The sequence below is a fragment of the Rhipicephalus microplus genome, chromosome X (assembly GCF_043290135.1).
Source record: "Rhipicephalus microplus isolate Deutch F79 chromosome X, USDA_Rmic, whole genome shotgun sequence".
In the NCBI taxonomy this organism is placed as follows: domain Eukaryota; kingdom Metazoa; phylum Arthropoda; class Arachnida; order Ixodida; family Ixodidae; genus Rhipicephalus; species Rhipicephalus microplus.
Window position 1 is genome coordinate 208,761,775 of NC_134710.1, and position 19,210 is coordinate 208,780,984.

The window sequence follows — 19,210 nt, forward strand, 5'->3', positions numbered from 1 at the left end:
GAAAGCTAGAGTCTTAAGCCTGCCCTTTCTCTGAAGCAAAACAGAAAAAGAAAAGCGGCCTCTCAACGAAAGTCATTGTGGACAGCTGACGTCGACGGATTCGTAAGTGTCACCTGCCATTTCCTTCACGATCTTGGACAGGCAGGAGAATGGTGGTTGGACCTGGGGCTGCTTGTCGGACTGGCCGAGATAACGAAGTGGGCGGTTGTGAGTCAGCACGGCCGGACATCTCTGGACAGTCTGGGCCGCAGTGCAAAATGCCGAGAGCGCGCTGCGTTGTCGACTGTGCAGAGTAAACCATTAGCAACGAGAACTACTCTGCACAGAAACAGCACCCAAGACCACAGTTCGACCTCTCTTACGCAGATAACGTCACCGAAGTATCATATTTCTTACGTTTTCGGAGAACAATCAAATAATGCAAGCAAACAAAAATACCGAGTTGCCTCTCGATGCTTCAAGCGCCCTTGCGCGAAAAATGTTTTGTTAGCCTTCACGAAGCTAATCATTTTCACTCTACTGTTTTTTGCTTGTGATTGTTAATTTACGCCAAAAAAATGAAAAGTAGCTTCTTGCGTTTCGAGACTGTCTCAATACCGGGTGGGAGACATCGGCTGCTGATGCGCCATTTCGTGTAACTATCTGCTGTGGTGTACAGGTCATATAACTCTCTGGTAGGATAGAGCGTTTTCTGCGTGAATTTTGTCATATTCTACAACGCCTCTGAGACTACCAATCGGGCATACACAACTGACCCGTAGCTCCCTTCTGCGTTAGGATCGACAACCGACTTGTCAGATGTGTGGAGAAATCTTGACAGTAAACTATCTTTTGATCTCTTGTACAAAACTAGAACGGGAACGGAAACGTTTTTTTGTCAACCCCTATACCATCAACAAACACCATTTCATCCAGCTTTTTTTATTGGCGAAAACCCTGCAATAGAACTGAAGAATATCATCAGATTCCTGAAAGATATTAATGTACTGAATCTACTCTGACCCTTACTACTAAAATTATTAGGACCTGTTCTTAATATTTCTCTTTAACACAAAAATACCTTGCCTTTAGCGCAATATAGTCATAGTCGCTCTTGCACCACGAAACTCGACACAACACAACGTACGCAACGCATCTGAAGCTCACCGCAGAATGTTCACGCCACAAAATTTGTTTTGCTGTAAGCCTGTAGCGTAATCACGCATTCACCATGCCTTGGGTTTAGAAGTCAGGTATTGCTCACTACGCGCTACAGGTGAACTTGCAAAATAATACATTTTTAATCGTAGAGGTCTTCTTTAACATATCTTATGTGCTTGTGCCTATCTTTATACGAGTGTGAGTGCGAGAATGTGAGTGCTATTTCATTAGTGCTACCTAAGACATATATAAAAGGGCAATACATAAACTTTTTTGAACTGACATATAGTATCTGAGGCCCAATTGGAAATATATTTATAAGACCGAGGAACAGCCACAATATTCTGGCAACTGTAGAATGTCATAATAGTATGTTATGTTGGGCTAGTTGGTACATATTAGGCTGAAATAAGTGGCGCAAGGTTGACCAAGAGAAAAAAAAAAGACGAGACAGAAAGAGCGCCTGTCTGTCAGTCCTTTTTTCCTGGTTTTTCCTCGCATTTTTTTTTTTTGCGCAGGCTTGGGTGTGGTTGGTTTTTTTGACGTCTTTACATTAGGCATATCTGTTTGTTGCTGGTTCCCAGATATCATGTTTGCAATTATCGGTTATTACATCATAAAATTGTTAATGCCTGCACGTGCAGTGAATGAAATGGTCTGCGCATGTCCCCCAAAAGCCTATATATTGTGAATGCTTCGTGAAAATAAATTAAGTTGTGAGTTGGCAAAAAAAAGTGGCGCTCTTTCTGTCTCGTCTTTTTTTATCTCTTGGTCAACCTTGCGCCACGTATTTCAGCCTATAGAATGTCAATGAAGCATGAATTATAATATTGCAAATATTAAACTTGCAAAGTACGCGCATGCAATGAAAAAAAGTCCCAGCTCTGCCCTAAATGCAAAAAAAGGAACCCGATAGCAACAAATTGGAAGGTTCTGCACAGAATGGCAAGCAGATCAAAACGTGCCCCGTGTTTCTCACGCACAACTTACGCATGAAACTTACTCACAGGTATAGATGAATGCGAAGAAGCGTCTCAGTTGTTACGTCGCTGTGTCTAGAAAGCGCGCCCTTTTCGCAAACACAGACTGTGCAACGATTGCTGTGACCATTGTGTGCCCGCTAATTACAACAGAATTGTTCTGGTGATAGTCCAAAGCCAGCGAAGATGTACGATTCTCCCCACAGCGAGATAAGGGCGTGCGTGTGAGCGTCCACCTTCCTCCTCTCCGCGAGGCAGAATACCCGTGGGAGACGAGGGCGCGCACTGCGGCGTCGTGACGATGTGGCGACGTGCGCTCGTTCCGCCGTCTTGCTGGTAATGGTGAAAACATGATAGTTCCCCGCCAAGATGCCCGTCACGAGTGTTAAGTGGTAGATATAAATAGCTTGCCGTCTGAACAGTCAAGGACGTTCTCCTCGGTGGCTCAGTGGTTAAAGCATTCCACTCAGGAAACAGTGGTCGCACGCTCGATTCTGCGCACCGGAGTCTTTTTTTTTGATAATTTTTTTCTTGCATGCGTTTTCATATATATAGCTACGTATACATACATGGTGAGTGACACTGGAACCGGCGGCAAAATCCAGCCAATAGTGTGCATATAGTTTCTATCCCAATTAAAAATGGTGCAGTCGAAATGCAAGAAAATTAGCAAAATGAAATGAGCGATTGCATTGAATGTCGTTATATGATTTCGCGAGCAAGTCGCAGTGAACTACAAACAGGTATTTTATCATTTCATGTGCAAGACAATCAGTTACGCCAAAAAGAAATTTAGCAAGATTCCATCAGGATCTGTTCATGTCTGGAAGAAAGTTTCGCAATTAGACAGCGTTCACATGTAAGCGCATTCAAATGCACGTGATCATTCACAAATTTTGGTACACCTAAAATAAATAAGTAGCCTGTGTTATGCGAAACGACGTTGTTTTGCACATAGCAGTGCCATTAAAAATTATTGTTTAGTTTTTTTAACGTGCACCTAAATCCAAGTATAAGTGACTCCATCCTTTCGCCTTCATAGAAAAGCGATCGCCATGTGGGGGATCGAGCCCATGACTTTCGGGTCAGAAGCTGAGAACGGCACAGGTGGTTCAATGTGATTGTTAATGCTATAGAAATTCTGGGGAAGGATACTTTATCTGGTAAAAGGCGGTACAAAGTCTCTTAACATGCTCAAAGTCTTTTTGAAGCAACACATTACACACAAACACCAACACACGCAGATATATATATATATATATATAAAGTAAGGGAAAAAAGTGTATATCTAAGGGCTCGTTTTTTCGTGTTTTTTAACACAATATTAATGAGATATAACAGACAGTAATGCCAAGAAATGTAGAGGGGAAGTCATTAGAACCAATAGAATGTAAATAAGAAGAAAGAAAAGTGGATGAAAAAATAACCAGCCGTGAGCAGGAAACGAACCTACGACCTTCGAATTACGCATTCGATGCCAGCTCACGGCTGGTTATTTTTTCATCCACTTTTCTTTCTTCTTATTTACATTCTATTGGTTTTAATGACTTCCCCTCTACATTCCTTGGCATTACTCTCTGTTAGATCTCATATATATATATATATATATATATATATATATATATATATATATATATATATATATATATATATATATATATATATATATATATATATATATATATATATATATATATATACATACTTATATATATATACCAATACATGGGTATCAATTCCCATTCAATTCCCAAATAGGTGATATGATTATGAGATATGCCGTAGTGGAGGGCTCTTGCAGTTTCGGCCATCGCCCAAAGAATTATACTTCGTGATGCAAGTCAAGTTGACTAAACAGTTCAGTTTAGTTACATGGTTGGCATACTACAGCAGGAGGTTCGACATGTTTTGATACGGTTAAAACGTTCAAAAAACTCACATGACCTAAATAGATCGATGAAAAGAACTTTATTGAAAAAAAAAGGGAAGCGCATGTCATCTAAAGGAATAAGCGCAACTTTCAAACTATACTATTATTTCACAGTGTCATAGGGCTTGCACTTATTCAAGTCACAATCACTTGTACTGAGGTGGTGTGTGATAAGTACTGTGGTTTACCAGACTCCCTAAAGCACTCTGATCAGGCCACTTTGGCTTCCTCTTCCACAAATAATTGTGTGTCCAGATGCGTAAGCAGCGCTTCACGATAATTTGTGCACAACAAACCTGCATGGTCATTCGCCCTTTATCGAATGCTGAACATTGCCATAATGCGTGGTGAAGGTCTGCGGGGCAGCGCAACCTGCAGACGTCACTGACGTAATGTCTGGTTTTCGCCATTCAGGTAAAGAATACGGTGGGTATGGAGAATTTTCGTAGACATTATTATTGTATACTTGAGGGTGTGAAAGCGGACACTCGATGGTAAAGAGGACTAGTGTGGCAATCTGCGTAAGGTGTTTTTACTAGCAAGACGTAGGGACGTTCGCACATAGTGCATTGTAGCTACCGAAGGAGCAATTTGACTTTGGAGCTCATACGACTTTACCCTGAGGGATGGGAGAAGAGAAAGGTTGGTCCACCCGACTGCGGAAACTGTTTCTGCAATAAAGGGCCATTTATTTGGCCATTTCTGCAATAAAAATTGACGGAGCACTTTGCTCTATGGCGTTTGTGACCGCTTGTTTGGAAATTTAGGTCACGTGCACATGGTTTAGTGGCCTGGCTAAACGTTATAGTGGGGCCGACTCCCTCCCGTTTTGTGTACAGTCTATTCAGTGACACTTGGTGACAGTAGTAGACAGAGTTCCTCAATTGTAACCCGTCATCACGAGTTTCTGTGGTGCTGGTAGAAGAGCTCGCTGCTATGCTGTGAACAGGAGGTCTGGTAGACAATTATGATGAAAGCATAGACCGCTTTGAATCACGGTCTCGTTTCCATCATATACCATTGTATAATATCTGTAGTTCACTCCTCCATACCGTAGCAGTTGTCATAGTTGCCGTCTTGAAATCAGGAGTGAAGGCCGCCGAGTGTAGCAGGTTCGACAGGCACCGCACGGCTGCGCGGACACGGTGTAGACGAGGCTGCCGAAAACTGTGCTCTTTAGGCCAGTCCTATGCGTTTCACTATAGCCTCAAAACAATGATTTCCCAAAACATTGACAGATCCCACGTACATTGGGATTCGATAATGGTATGCGAAGCACGAATGAGGAAGGTTAATATGTCAATTTAAAATCACCACAACGTTACGGGGCGCTTGAATGTAGTACGCAGTAAACAGAAGTAGAAATATTGTATGCCCTCAGGTATCTGGACAAGATGCAAGTATGTTCTTTAACGTTTGAAATGCCAGTTTAAGCAGTGGTACACATGTATATTATGCCCTGCATGACTTCCATGTCATGATTATCATGTTTGCGCCTGGCAGGTATGTCATCGTCCATTTATGCCACGTAATACTAAATTTAGTATATGTGAAGCTAGCGAAACGGCAGCGAACGTGCTATGAGTGCATCATGTGTTCATGTGGTCAGCATGTGGTCAGCATGTGGTCAGGATGCGTCTGTACATGAAACGCATATCAGGATTATCATGTTTGCATGTGTCACTTACTTTGTCGTCCATTCCCGTCAAGTTATACCAAATTTGGTTAATGTGAAGCTACCGAAACGGCCAGAACCACACCATGAGCGTGGTATATAATCATGTTCTTAAATGACACGAATGTCACGATTGTCATGTTAGCATCAGTCTTATATGTTCATCATCCTATCACGTCACGTAACACCAAATTTGGTATATGTGAAGCTAGCGAAACGACCAGGAGCACATCATGAGCGTGGCATGTAGTCATGTTCTAACATAATACGCATGTGATGATTTTCACGTTAGGGCCTGCCACATATGTTCACCATGAAGTCATGACAAAGCATACCAGTTCTGCAATATGTCATGACTCATGTGAACAAAAGCAATGCAGGAGCAGCAACACCATGACATGTAAAGCATGACATTCATGACTTACATTTCATGATTTTCATGTAATGTCTTGTCACCTATACTCATCATATAGTCACGTTATGCCATAAAAAATTTAGTATAGATCTCATCATCGAAACTGCCAGGACAGCTTAAAGGTTTAGGCAGCTAGATAGATAGATAGATAGATAGATAGATAGATAGATAGATAGATAGATAGATAGATAGATAGATAGATAGATAGATAAATAGATAGATAGATAGATAGATAGATAGATAGATAGATAGATAGATAGATAGATAGATAGATAGATAGATAGATAGATAGATAGATAGATAGATAGATAGATAGATAGATAGATAGATAGATAGATAGATAGATAGATAGATAGATAGATGCGCTTGAAGTCACTGAAATTAGCTACTAAGAGATGCTTCGCATCTAATAAAGAAATAGAAAAAGGTTCTACAAAAATGCCAGTCGTGCGACACGGGCTCACCATTTCACCGGGATCGACTTCCGCAGCAACAAACTATATTGGATCGGCGGAAAAAGCTAGTGAGAGTAACCAGAAAACAGGGAGCCGATGTGGGGCACGTCTGCCATCGCCAGCTAACTGACTAACTGAGCGCCCCACATGGCCTATAAAAGTTATGAAAGATGTGGTTAGTCTGTGCGTATTTTAACGCATAATTTATTGCTTCACTTTAATTACTATCATGGTGCTTGTGATTGTCGGCAGCGCTTCTATACTTCAGCATCCAGCCGCAAATGCATGTCTCAGAATTGAAACTAGAATTTTCAGACGAGTTTTCCTTGTCATTACGGCTAGTGGTGCAATATTTACGTAGCCGAGTGTAAACAAAGGGCAGGCCAGTCGTCAGTTATTGCCAAAATATATAAAAAGGACTTCCATAGTACCATTACGGTATTTTTTAACCTTTTTTGTTTTTTTTGTTACATTTGTTGCATTAAATATTGTTTAATGTTCCATAAAAAAGGCAGCTTAAGGCTCCTGTTAAAACTTTTTGTAAACGTTAGACAAATCTTTTGCCATTTCAATTTTGTACTAATCATTACTTTCGTCTTTTTCGCATTCACTGATGGCAACCACTGCTGTTGCCGACAAGAGAAGGTGCTGCGTGGACATATCTAACATACTATATAGTCGATGCTTTCCAGTGCCGTCATTTATTCTCAAAATTTTGGGACATCTGTATAGGGCGTCCTCTCTAGGCGGTAACGGTGTTCTGCGTAACTGATTGGAAAATGGAAAGCTGTTATCAAGAAAGCTGTTTTCAAGAAAGCTGTTATCAAAAATGACTCTGTAATAGATACAACAAAGAACTTGTGAAACATTTTCTCAAAATACTAGTATCTTCTTACAAAGCGTTAAGTTTCCCAGGGCAATCGAGGACCGCCGATTAGGAACACATGGGTGCCCACTGTAAAATATGGACTGATATGTGGAGTGTAATGACCTAAAACCACCATATAATGAGAGACGCCATAGTGAAGGGCTCTGGAAATTTCGACTACACACAGGCCTACAGCGTTTTTGCCTCCGTCGAAAATGCAGCCGCTGCAGCCAGCATTCCATCCCGCGACGTGCCGGTCAGTGGCCGAGTACCTTAGTCAATATAGACCACCGCAGTGGGGCACAGGGAAAAATACTAAATACCCTTGCATAATTACAATGAGATCTGGGGTTTTACGATCCAAAATGACGATGGGACATTGAAAGACGCTACAGTGAAGTTTCCAAAAACTTCGATCATCTAGTGTTTTTTAACTTACACTGACATCGCACAATACACGGGCCTCTACCATTTCGCCTCCATTAGAATATGACTGCCAAGGCCAGGATCGAAACTGCGACATCCGGCTCAGCCACTGAGCACCGTCGCCACTGTTCCACCATTGATACTCTAGTAAACCACGTGGTTTCTAGCCTACACTGTAATTTCAGCACGATCTTTCAGTGGGTCTACGCTGCATATCACCGGGAGATTGTTTTTGCAAAGAAGATTTTTTTTCGCCAAATAGTATTTACTTTCTTCTTTTTCTCATTCACTGATGGTGACCACTGCTGTTGCCGACAAACGAAGGCGCTGCGGGGACATTTGCTCAAATTTTATCATGACTTGAACGAATCCTGACGTTTACACGCTTCCGATATATGCGCTCCCGAAACTTCTCAAGACATTCCTAGGTGGTTGTGTGTTCTGTCAGCTCCAATATCAAAACAAGCGCTGCGTAAAACAGACATAAAATATTACATTTTCACCTCAGGTTTATTCCCACTTTTTCCAGAAATTGGCACTATAATTCACTCACTTCAACAAATGGGTTCATTAAGCATTAAGGTACCTAACTAACAAATCATCTCCTGATATACACAAGAGAAGGTCAAAAACAGCCTGCATCGTAGCCGCCGACCCCCCCCCCCCCCCCCCCCTTGAAACTTACCTTATACGTGTACATATAAGTATGCTCAAGTGCAGAATTCCTGCAACCACTTTGTTTACCTGGTTACTGCAGCTAACGATGCATGCGAAAGAATTTTTCGGCATTCTCAGGAATCTTTGAGATTGAATTCGCGTCGGTATTTTTTTTAACTATGCGGCGTACAGCTGCAAAACTTGCCCTTCAACAATCTACACCATCGTTGCCTTCAAAAAGTTTAACAAACTTTGCAGAGTGGAATAATGTGACTGTGGTTCAATAACGCTGTGTAATGCAATGTTCCTTCTTAAATAAACAAACTAAAGGCGTGAATAATAAAAAAGTGAGGATTGGTCACAAATTACACAGGAAAAGTAAAGCAATCTTCGTTGATGTACTATCGGCGTCTAATGAAACGGGCATGGTGGAGCGCGTGGATCAAGCATTATCAAAACTAATGGCCTGGTGTGTGACCGATGGCGGTCCTGCATATGACGCTTGTATGACGTCAATTTTAGGATCGGCGTGCTTTCATTTTGATGCCTGGTGCCGAATAAAAACCACCATACACGTTATAGAGCTCGACAACGAAGCAGTTCTATTGATTATCTGATCTGTGCAGGCTGCTCATGCAGTACAAACCACCGTGGGTCTTCAGTTTTAACTCTTCTTGAAAGCACAGCGCTTAGAAGTTGATTCATATATGTGGTTTAACATCTCAAAACCACTATAATTATGAGAGCCGCCGCAAGAGAGGGTTTGGAAAATTTCAACCACCTGGGTTTCTTTACCGTGCACGCAAACCTTAGCACACGCGCATACAGTATTTTCGTCTCCATCGAAAATGCAGCCGCCGAAGCCGGGAGTCGTTTCCACGACCTGCGGGTCAGCAGCCGAGTACCTCAGCCACTAGACCACTGCGGTGGGGCCAGCGCTGAGAAGTGCGTGCACGTGACCGCTTCTCTTCGCAGCGAGTGCTGCACAATGTGAATATTTATAAAAACAAGCATGTATTGATTATGTCAACTACAATATATTAGAATTTTATTAGCCTTTTCGGGCTCATGCATAAAATATCAATTTGTACTCTACCTCTCCAACCCTTAGTGTTATGTTGTACTCGTAATACAAATTTTAAAGCTGTAAAATATTTATGGTTTCTTTTTAGCAACAAGAATAACAGTAGCCTCTGGCGCCACACTTAAATATTTCATTATTAGGTAAAAAATCGTGACAACAATGAATACTCAAACAAGCTCTGAGTGTTAACTAGATTTTTAATTTAGAAACAATAACACAATAAAAAACGCGATGTAAGCTCGAAAGCAACTGCGAACCAGCAGTGAATATAAACTATATGTTAGGTTACACAAAAACATTGACTCAACCTGCTTCACACATAATGAAGGGGCCCTAAAACACTTTTCTGAGTAACCATGGAACGTTTCACTTTAAAAGCTTATTGCCTCACAAATTGAACGCCGCAAAAATTTTATTAATTTGTCCAGTGCGAGCGGAGTTACAAATATTTGTTTCACGCTGCGATCTCATTCTCTTTTCTCCTCCGGACCAAAGCGCTGGAAGCTAAGCAGGGAACCCTGCCGCGGTGGTATAGTGGCTGAGGTATTCGGCTGCTGACCCACAGGTCGCGGGATCGAATCCCGGTTGTGGCAGCTGCATTTCTGATGGAGGCGGAAATGTTGTAGGCCCGTGTGCTGAGATTTGGGTGCACGTTAAAGAACCCCAGGTAGTCGAAATTTCTGGAGCCCTCTACTACGGCGACTCTCATAATCACATAGTGGTTTTGGGGCGTTAAACCCCATATATCAATCAAGCTTACCTGGGAAGGATGGGAGAGGCAAACAAAAAAACGTCACGCTCACCTCGTGATCTTAATTACTTTTTCCCTTTTTTTCATCGAATTAGCTGCTTTTTTAGTGCGATCGTGTGCGCATGCGTGGACAAGTGACGGCCTCTCGCGGTGATTTCTGTAACAAGCAAGCACACCATGTTCAAATCAGTCAATGGCTGATAGATGGGTCATTTACGTTTGAATTTTGGGCACATTGAGTGATTCGCCGAGGGAAGAGAAAGCAATTTTTTGCTGAATTTAATAATTTATTACGAATTCCAGGCCGCGTGCTACTTTATAACATTTGGCTCGCGTGTTTTCGGAAGCCTCTGCTACCAATCGGCAGCGTTTTCTGACCATGCTCAAAAAGTGTTGCAGGGCCCCTTTAAGTTACATGCGTAGACATTGCGTCATCGTGATTTGCACGAATAGCGAGCATTGGCCACTTCACCGTAGTCGATCATGACGAAGACAATCTGTGGTGGGTTCCCAAGTCCACTTCTTTGCAGGACGAGAGCCGCGATGGTGATGCGGACTCCGTTCACAGCCTCAACCACTCATTCAACAACGTGGGCTGGCCATGGCTGCCACATTTTTGTTGGAGGTGGAAATGCGTCAGACGCGTGTGCTTAGGGCGTCTCTCATAATCATATAGTGGTTTTGGGACGTTAAACCCCACATATCAATCAATCAATCAATAAATCAACGCGTGTGCTTAGCTTTAGGTGCACGTTAAGGAGCCCCACGTGGTTGAAATTTTCGGGACCCTGCACTACGACGTCTCTCATAATCATATGGTGGTTTCAGGACGCAAATCCTCAATAATAACAACTTGGCCTGCTCTGTACACCAGCTCGCCCTCGACTAGACACTGTGACCATTCAAAAGCTTTATCTAAATATCAGTGAATGCTGCAGACAGGCAGGATTACTGAAACATCGAAAAGAACACCGGAACAAGCAGTAATACTGCGGAAAGTGTGACAATGAGTGAGTAGACACAAACATAGTTTCACTTTCTTACCCGCATTGTGGTCGGTTGCTTCGGTGCACTCGTCGCTCATCGGGAGATTTCCTGGTCCAGTCAATGGGGCCGCAACTGAAACAAGAATATTATCGCACTTGAAAACAGCCGTTGAATGCGTTCGTTGACCCTCACAAGGCTGTTAGTTCGACAAAGTTTCCGTCAGAGTATACACGCGTTGTTATGGTGCCCAAATTTGCGCAATAAATGCTTATTATTTGACGCTTGCACAAGTATGAACGCTAAACCTTGAGCAACATTGCCGGGCGCTGCGGATGGGGTCGGCCGTTTCAAGTACCCGGTGCCATTAAGAGTGGACAAACAGACAAATGTACAGACAGAGGGATCAAAATCTTTGCATCGAAGGTCCCCAAGATAGACTATTGTCTTTAAAAAATTCAGCGACTGGGCAGTGGAGAATCATTGGCACCGGGTGCCTCACAATGGGGCCCTGCGCGCTGCATGGCTGAAGCGAATCGCCCATCCAGTGACGGACGTCGGGGACATGATCCTTTGTGGTCGACGCTTCGCACCTGACGCTTACACAGTTGACCCGCGGCTGATGCGCCAAACGGTAAACAAACAACCACGCTTCGCAGCAAGCGGTAGTGCGTTGTGACTGATCGAGTTCCCCGATGACGTCAATCGCTGACGTGGTGTGACGTTGTCGATGTGGGTGGAGTCACGACGATGGGCTATGCTTTCCCCTTCATGGAAGGGAGAAAGAGGGTGAGGCCGCGCGAAAATTTGGAACCACCTTAGACCGATGCGCTAACCCCTGTAACTTCCTTAATATAGCACGTATTCGCAAAATTGTTGCGGCAGCATGTTTGCAAAAAAAAACTTCACATATATTGCTTTTTAAATATTTTTGGACCTTAGGGCTGTTTACTGGCTCTTCAACGACTTTTGTCCGGAAGCCTTTACACGAAGACAGCACGAATGTCACCTACTGAAGTGCACACTGGCTCGTCGGCACTCCTGTTATTGTAGCCACGCTTCATACACACACACACACACACACACACACACACACACACACACACACACACAATTTAGGTCTGCGCCTACTAAAACATATTTTAACATGGTCATGCTCCCATGCGGTCACGTTTCAAGGTTATGAGTAGTGTTCTAATTGAGGTCTATTCAGGTTCATTGCCACTAATATGGCTCCTCATGGGGTTAGCTGGGTTTATTTGTAGGGATATATATTGCCGAAAACAGGGTGAGAACAAAAGAGAGAGAGTAATGTACAAATTACACAGTTGCAGACTTCGGTAAAATATTTGTTCCATAACGCCAAAGATATAGCCACATAAAGCATTTAGGGAAACAACGATAGCTTTCTTTTTGTACAAAACAAAAACAAAGCTAAAGCCACGGCTATAACGTGTGCGTTTGACAAAATGTCAGCCTTCTGCTGCTCGATCTGGTAAAGTCATTTTACACGCAGAGAAATGACGTACTACTCTCGAAGGAGAAACAGCGTATTAGGAAGCGACGCGTGTCGCTGTTCGAACACGGCTGTGGCAGGAATTAGTAGATGCGTAATGTGCGGCCAACGAAAGGAAAAACAACTGTGCGTCTCGAGAACTTACACTCGGCCACAAAAGGCTTGTGACAGAGCCAAGCTGGCCAATTTTACGCTGTCATAAAAAGCTAGAAAAGGCCTACCATTATCAAGTTCAACCTGTTGTCAGATCTAGCTACAACACAGATCAACCTAATACATCAACGTTCAGGACTATTAATATCCAAGTTTAAAAGTAGAGACAGCAAAGTGCAGTCTTGCTAAAAGCATGGCATGTTCAACCTCAAGCCAGCCACGAAACATCATCAAATCGGTCATTTTTCATGCGTTGAAGCCTTGCATGGCTGCACGGATGGATGGATAAAAGAGCGTTATTGCGTGCAATAGGTCGTGCTAGTGTCCTAGTACGAAGTGGGCTGCTATTCAAGCTTTCATTTTTGTCACAAAATACAAGTTTTTTGAGACGGGGAGGCGGGATGACGCTGCCAACTAGGAATGCCCGTGATCAACAAATTCTGAAGAGCACAAATATAGGCGTCACGTGTTCGGATCTCTTTCTCAAATCTTCGGCGGTGGGTTAATTTGTGCGCCCTCTGGAAGAAGCTGCTCGCCGAGACCATCAAAGGTATTTGGCACAATAGTGACATTTGGTTTTGATTCACAGGTCAGCTCAAGAGGTACCCGAAGTAAAGTGCAAGCAGAGGGCAGAGAATACGGAGTTTCAATTCAGAGAAGCGGACGTTAGACGTGAACGGCTCGTATCGGATCCTGAGTTAAAAATACGTGAAGTCGAAGCGACGGACAGCACTTCGTGGTTCTATCACCATTCGCAACGTTAAGTCAGTGACGCTCGGCAAACTTTTTTTAAATGGGATGCATTTATTATCGAACTTCGGTCACTTTTCCCGTATCTATCTATCTATCTATCTATCTATCTATCTATCTATCTATCTATCTATCTATCTATCTATCTATCTATCTATCTATCTATCTATCTATCTATCTATCTATCTATCTATCTATCTATCTATCTATCTATCTAGCCGCCTACAACTTATAACTCTCCTGGCCGTTTCAATACTGGGATCTATACTAAAATTGATATAGCATAACATGACTGTATGATGAGCATAGGTGACTAGTGATAAGATGAAAATCATGACACGTGTGTCATGAATGTCATGATTTACTTGTCATCATCTGGATGCTCTTGCGGTGGTGTCGTTCACATGTCATATGGTGAAACGTGTGGCATGACTTGAGTGCATGGCAAACATAAATGACAGGCCCTAACGGGGAAATCTTAACATGGGTGTCTTGTAATGCATGACTACACGCCACGCTCCTAGTGCGCCCGCAAACGCTTCGTTGGGATCACATATACCAAATTTGGTATTACGGGAAGTGAATGGATCATTAAGACATATGATTGGTGCAAGCTTCATAATCATGATATGTTTGTCCTGTAAAAGTATGAATACATGCCAAACCTATGAGGCGCTCGCGGCCGTTTCGCTAGCTTCACATACATCAACTTTGGTATTGCGTGACGTGAATGGACGACGAAGGTAAATGACACGTCCAAACATGATAATCATGACATGCCTGTCATGCAAAAAACATGATTACATGCTACGCTCATAGCGCGCTCGCGGCCATTTCCATAGTTTCATGTATACCAAATTTAGTATTACGTGACGTGAATGGAAGACGAACAGATATGCCAGGCCCAAACATGATAATCATGACATTGAAGTCATAGACGCTATCATTTCCATGCCTAACACTGCTGGTGCTCGTATCACCAAGGTTAGTGGTGCCATCGATAAGTCACTATAAAATACGTACTTGCACCTTATCTAGACATGCGAGTGTGCATAAGAAATTTTTGGCCCGCGTGCTCAGATTTGGGTGCACGTTAAAGAACCCCAGGTGGTCCAAATTTCCGGAGCCCTCCACTACGGCGTCTCTCATAATCATATGGTGGTTTTGAGACGTTAAACCACGCATATCAAGAACTTTCCGGAGACTTTCACTGTGTAAATGGCATCTCTCATAATCAAGTATGGTGGTTTTGGGACGTTAAAGCAGACTTTTCATCGTGATTGCGCATAACATTTCTATTCTTGTTTACTGTGTACTATGTCTATCCACCTCGTCATGTTGTGCTAATTTTAAGGTTACGTATCAACCTTCCTCATTCATGCTCCGCATACCATCGATGCTCACTGTATACGGTTCATCTGGCAATCTTTCTGATACGCATAAAGTGTCATTGCTAACGTAAAAAAACTGCAAACATAAATCAAGAAATAAATCTCGTTAACAAAAAAAGTTTTTCATTGGGAGACAGGTTCACGGTATCTGCGGGTGTACTATGGTTGCCCTTATTGCTTCCGCATAACTCCGAAAACTGATTTATGCATCAAGCAGTTCCCATTTTAAGAACCAAAATGTCAACGAACACTAATATGATGAGTACTTCATCTGGCAGGTTTCTTCAGTGAAAGCGGCAAATATCGGCGTGAAACGCACTTATTGCTTTGGTGCTTATCTATAAACAACAAAACCTAAAGAACATGTCTTTTTTTATTTTGACCCTCCTTCCTCCCTGATCTCTTCTTTGTGGCCGCTCTTTCGTGTGCTTGGCATTAGTTTAGAAACGAGCTTGCATACCAAATACGAACCAGGCCCATATTCTCTAGAGTCGCTGCAGGGCCACCCCCCAGTCCCAAACATCCAGGTCGGCTCTCTTATTGTAGTCAAGATATAACGTTGACTGCTTCTACAGAGGAAATGTTTCTTGTCGGCTTTGCATTGTTCGTTATTCTAGTGCTATCTTATTTTTATGAGCGATATATTCAGCCCACACAAGTGGCTGCCCGCTATAAATCTGAGGCCCCATTTACAAGGGATCCCGTTCTGTTGGACGTTAAGCGACCGCCTTCGCTAATGATATGTCCACTATCACGACTATTCAGACTCCCTATTTCTATGGATCATTATTTAGAAGCCGTATTTACTACAATACGGGCCTTCATTCATTAGCGTTGCTTGTTATTTGTTTTTGTTGTTCTTGCAACGGCGCTTCTAGGTTTTTTTAGAGCCGTTCATAGCTTACGAAACGTCTCTCTCTCTGTCTCTCTCTCTCTCTATATATATATATATATATATATATATATATATATATATATATATATATTTCTACTGAATCAAACGCCTTCTCGTAATCTATAAAGGCTATGTATAGTGGTTGGTTATACTCTGAACATTTCTCTATTACCTGATTGATAGTGTGAATGTGGTCAATTGTTGAGTAGCCTGTTCGAAATCCTGCTTGTTCCTTTGGTTGATTGAATTCCAATGTTTTCTTTACTCTGTTAGCAATTACCTTTGTAAATAGCTTGTATACTACAGAGAGCAAGCTGATCGGCCTGTAATTCTTCAAGTCCTTGCCATCTCCTTTCTTATGTATTAAAATGATGTTAGCGTTCTTCCAAGACTCTGGTACCCTTCCCGTCAGGAGACACCTCGTAAACAGGGTGGCTAGTTTTTCTAACACAATCTGTCCTCCATCTTTCAGCAGATCTGATGTTACCTGATCCTCACCAGCAGCTTTGCCTCTTTGCGTGCTCTCCAAAGCTTTTCTGATTTCTTCTATCATTACTGGTGGGGCGTCATCTGGGTTACTGCTAGTTCTTATAGTATTAAGGTCGTGGTTGTCTCGGCTACTGTACAGATCTCTGTAAAACTCCTCCGCTATTTTAACTATCCTATCCATATTGGTAGTTATTTTGCCTTCTTTGTCCCTTAGTGCATACATCCGACTTTTGCCTATCCCAAGTTTCCTCTTCAATGCTTTGACACTTCCTCCGTTTTTCAGAGCGTGTTCAATTCTCTCCATTTTATACCTTCTTACATCGCATACCTTACGTCTATTAATCAACTTCGAAAGCTCTGCCAGTTCTATTTTGTCTGTTGTACTTGACACTTTCGTGATTTGACGCTTCTTAATTAAGTTCTTCGTTTCCTGGGAAAGCTTTCCAGTGTCCTGTCTAACTACCCTGTCTCCAACTTCCACTGCACACTCCGTAATGATACTCGTCAGATTGTCATTCATTGTATCTGCGCTAAGGTTGGTTTCCTCACTAAGAGCCGAGTACCTGTAGTTGATTCAGTAGAAATATCAGCCGTCATGCAGACACTGCGGAATCAGGGCGTAGATGAAGTATATATAAACATTCTGGAAGAAATCTACAGGGGATCAACTGCTACCATAGTGCTTCATAAAGAAAGCAACAGAATACCAATCAAGAAGGGTGTAAGGCAGGGGGACACAATCTCCCCAATGCTATTTACCGCGTGCTTACAGGAGGTTTTCAGAAGCCTAGAATGGGAACAGTTAGAGATAAGAGTTAATGGAGAATACCTTAGTAACCTGCGCTTCGCCGAGGACATTGCATTGCTGAGTAACTCAGAGGACGAATTGCAACTCATGATTACGGAGTTAGACAAGGAGAGCAGAAAGGTGGGTCTTAAAATTAATCTGCAGAAAACGAAAGTAATGCACAACAACCTCGGAAAGAAGCAGCGCTTCGAGATAGGTAATAGTGCACTTGAAGTTGTAAAAGGCTATGTCTACTTAGGGCCGGTAATAACCGCAGAGCCTAACCACGAGATTGAAGTAACTAGAAGAATAAGAATGGGGTGGAGCACATTCGGCAAGCACTCTCAAATTATGACAAGTAGATTGCCACTATCCCTCAAGTGGAAGGTATATAACAGCTGTATCTTGCCGGTACTTAGATACGGAGCAGAAACCTGGAGACTTACAAAGAGGGTTCAACTTAAATTGAGGATGACGCAGCGAGCAATGGAAAGAAAAATGGTAGGTGTAACCTTAAGAGACAAGGAGAGAGCAGAGAGGATTAAGGGACAAACGGGGGTTAAGGATATCATAGTTGAAATAAAGAAGAGGAAATGGACATGGGGCGGGCATGTAGCGCGTAGACAGGATAACCGCTGGTCATTAAGGGTAACTAAATGGATTCCCAGAGAAGGGAAGCGGGTTAGGGGGAGACATAAGGTTAGGTGGGCAGACGAGATTAAGAAGTTTGCGGGCATAAATAGAAGTTTGCAGGTATAAAAAGCAAGCACAGGACCGGGTTAACTGGCGGAATATGGGAGAGGCCTTTCAGTGGACGTAGTCAGGCTGATGATATATATATATATATATATATATATATATATATATATATATATATATATATATATATATATATATATATATATATATATATATAATTATATATATATATATATATACGTCTACATGCTACGCTCATCGCGCCCGTGGACGTTTTGTAAGCTTTTCATATACCAAGTTTGGTTTGGATGACGAAGGTACGTATAAGACTGGTGGAAACGTAATAATAATGGCGTCTGTTATGTAAGAACATCACTACGTGCCGCTGACGATGCTCTGGCAGCCTTTTCGCGAGCTTGATATATACCAAGTTTGGTTTCACGTGACGCATATGGACGACGAAGATACTGACATGTCCAAACATGATGATTTTCACATTCCTGTCATGTAAATCTTGAGTACCTGCTACACTCATAGCACGCTCACGGCCCTTTTGGTAGCTTGTGGAAGTCATGCACGGCCTGTTTACATAATTGGATATTATTCAGCGCATTGTAGACGAAGACAAATGGCGACACACAGAACACTGCATTTGTCTCCATTTGTCTTCTTCTAAATTGCGCTGAAGCCTATCCAATTAGGTACCAACTCTCCCAAGTCAAAGTTATCATTTACATATCTACCTCTGCTGGTGCTGGTATTGCAAACGTTAGTGCTGCCGTCGTTACGCGACTATAAACATACTTGCATCTTATCTAGATAGGTGAGTGCGCATAAAATTTATACTTGTGTTTTATATGTACTACGTCGTTCCACCTCCTAACGTTGTGCTGAAGTTAAAGTGACGTATCAACCTTCGTCATTCGCACTCCGCATATCATCCATGACTACTATACTTAGGATCTGACAATTGTTTTCAAAGTTTTTTATTGTGTCTATCTCAATGTGTATTTTTTTGTCTTGCTATTCATTTCTTTTTCTTCCCTTACCTTTCCTTCTCCTTGCTCTGTACGGCATTCGGAGGGTGGTGTTTACCCACCCCCTTTTAATTTTCGATGTTTGCTTATTTCTGGCTGCAGGCAAACATACAAACACACGCACAAAC